This window comes from Oryctolagus cuniculus, chromosome 3 (genome assembly GCF_964237555.1).
Source record: "Oryctolagus cuniculus chromosome 3, mOryCun1.1, whole genome shotgun sequence".
Taxonomy (NCBI): Eukaryota; Metazoa; Chordata; class Mammalia; order Lagomorpha; family Leporidae; genus Oryctolagus; species Oryctolagus cuniculus.
In genome coordinates this window covers 29,076,280-29,079,290 of record NC_091434.1, presented here as the reverse complement: position 1 = coordinate 29,079,290, position 3,011 = coordinate 29,076,280, and the positions used below count along the sequence as shown (strand labels likewise).

General features: G+C 33.1%; 1 pseudogene; it reads right to left on the bottom strand.

The window, feature by feature from the left end:
- Positions 1–215: 215 nt before the first annotated feature.
- LOC100358781 (large ribosomal subunit protein uL30-like) lies at positions 216–840 on the bottom strand (annotated as a pseudogene).
- Positions 841–3,011: the final 2,171 nt, after the last annotated feature.

The window sequence follows — 3,011 nt, the reverse complement described above, 5'->3', positions numbered from 1 at the left end:
TGAAATGTTTTTCGTATGCTACAAACTGGACCTTGGTTTTTCATGTGATAGGTTGTTGAAGAGGTTTCATTTATTCACACACCAAAATTTGACACAATGGTTAAGGAAAAGTGTAGGTAGACTAATAAAAGTCATCAACACAACAATATATTTCCACTTGAGAGCAGTCACTGTTTATTATTTTGTCAGGTTTCAAAAATACCATGGTAGACACATTAATTCATCCTTTTAATGAGCCTGTTGATCTGGTCTTTCTGCTAGCAGAATCACCACCCTCTACAAAAAGAATGACATTTTTCTTCATTCCACCTCATGAAGAAGATACTTTGAAGGAACACAAGAAGTTATTTGCTTCCTTGAAGTGTTTTCCAAAAGTATAATTCTCATGAGTAAAATATTCCATGCAGATGACACCATATTTACCAAGAGATCAGAGAGTTCTCTGTGAGGGCAATTTGCTTCTTACAGATTTTGCCATAACCACATTTGTAAGTTAGTTTGTTTACTGACTTAGATTCAGGCTTCTCCATGCAATAAATGGTCCCACAATCCTCAAAATGTTAATTTAGTCCTTGTTGAGCTTAACAAAGGTGCCATTGATGATCTGAGAAGGCATAAGAACTGCAACACTTCTCAGAGTTTTGGGCTTACGTAATTGATACCTCTGATCCTGATGACAAATGCTAACTTGGGTTCTGCAGGTAGATAGAAGTTGCCATCTCTTCTTGCCGTCCTCCCCATTTGAATCTGAGTTTTCTATAGCTGCTTGTATTTCTTTTGGTAGTGTTTAGCTTTTTCATAGATAAGCTTCTTCTTTGTCTTTTGAAGCATCTGTTCAGCAAACTTCCCTTGATATTCAGCACTGTGAAATTCCTCCACTTTTTATTGAGGGGGTTCTGGCACAGCAGGAACATCTTTTTTCTCTTCAGTGCCTTTTATAGTTCCATCTGGAAAAGAAGCATGATGATTTTGAAAGTCAACTTTCTTATCTTACCATTGTTAATTGCCAGTAGATTAGTGAAGATCCTATATTACTGATCTAGAACCCTCTATAGGAAATTTTAAGAGGGTATTTCAATTATCAGTGTAAATGTATATTATAATGTATAATGTATAATAAATATACAATATATACAATGTATATAATGTATATAATGTATAATGTATATTATAATTATAATTCTAATGAAATTGATTGGTTCTAAATAAGATAATGATACAATAACAAGAGAAATTAGTTTTCTTGTGGGAAACATTGATTTTTCATGGACACGTGGTCAGATTCATTGAACTGAGGTATCTTCAAATACAACAAATGCCTATTTTTTCTTTAGAAATTTTAGCTGTCATTGCAGAAAATGAGTATTTGATGACTTTAGACATTCTGACTGAAATATCCATAAACTCTAGACAGACACTGAAAATAATTATACAAGGGCACTGAAAAATTTTCCAGAATTCAGCTGAACTCATCAACGAAGTCTTTGTTGCTTATTTCAGGTATTTATTATTTATAAACTAGGAGATAAGGGTTAAGATAGGGGATAAGATAAGATAAGAGATGGCAGCCATGGAAACTCCCTTCCAGAACTTCACAAAGAATTTTAGAGATTTTCCTTAAAATGAAATTGGCAGTGAAAGTTTGAGACAGATGATAGCAATTTGAACACTTTTTTTACATTCCTATATTTGAGGGATACATATATATTTGAGAAAAGAAGCTGGTAAAACAATTTATTTTATTTTCATTAAATTAATGTGTGTTACTATTTCATCATTTTTATAATATTTGATTTAGATTTAAGCAATGATTATTTCTAAAACATTTGTCTATTGTATTTTCATTGTGTAAGTTTTTGTCAATAGATTTATACTAGAAATCCAAATTTTCCTACTTAAATTACAGTATAAATTTGGGTTCTCTTTGTAAATATTGACAAACATTATTGATAAGAATATTTGGTTTTGTGAGGAAATGCCAAGGTGTCTTCCAAAGTAGCTGCACTATTTTGCTCCTGTTGTTATACCTGTTTGTCTACATTGTGTATTGTCAGTGTTTTGGGTGTTGGCCACTTGAATAGTTGTATAGTGGTATTTCATGATTGCTTTAATTTCAATTCCATAAAGATGTTCAACATCATTTCATTTATTTACTTGTCATCTGCATATGTCTTTTTGGTGAGATATTTGTGTAAGAATGCTGACAATTTGTAATACATGTATGCATTTATTTATTTGAAAAACAAACAGATGGAGAGACAGAGAATGCCAGCCAGCCAACCAGACAGATCAACAGATAGTTCCTTTCTACTGCTTCACTCTCCAAATGCCTGTAACGATGGGCTAGGTCAAATGAAGACCAGGAGCCAAAAACTCAATCTATGTCTCCTACATGTGTGGGAAAAATACAACTACTTGAGCCTCACATGCTGCCCTCCAGGGTTGCATTTGCCAGAAGCTGGAATTGGGAGCAGAACCAAGACTAGAATATAGGCACTCTGATACAGGATGTGCACATTGCAAGCCACATTTAACTGCCACTACAAATGCTTGTCCCTTTCTCCTTTTCTTAATAGTGACTTTCCCAAATAAGAACTTTTTTTCCCCTCATGGATCATACCTTCCATCTTGATCAAGAAAATTTATCACCACATATAAAATCTTCTAGGTTTTCTCCTGTGTTATCTTCTAGGGGTCTTAGAGTTTCTCATTTTACACTTACGTCTGCGACCTATTTTGATTTAATTTTTGTGAAGGTTATAAGTTCTATGTTTATATCCTTCTTTTTTTTTTGCATGTAGTGGTCCAGTGACACTTGTTATTGTTTAAGAAAATATCATTTCTATATTACATTGCCTTGACTGATGACCAGGTAAATGTATTCATATTTGGCTATTTCTATTTTGCTGCATCAATATTTTTTTGCTATTTCAATGACACCAGACTGTTTTGATTATTGTAGCTTTACAGAAAGTCATGAAGTTGGATATTGTCAATCCAATTTTTTTTCT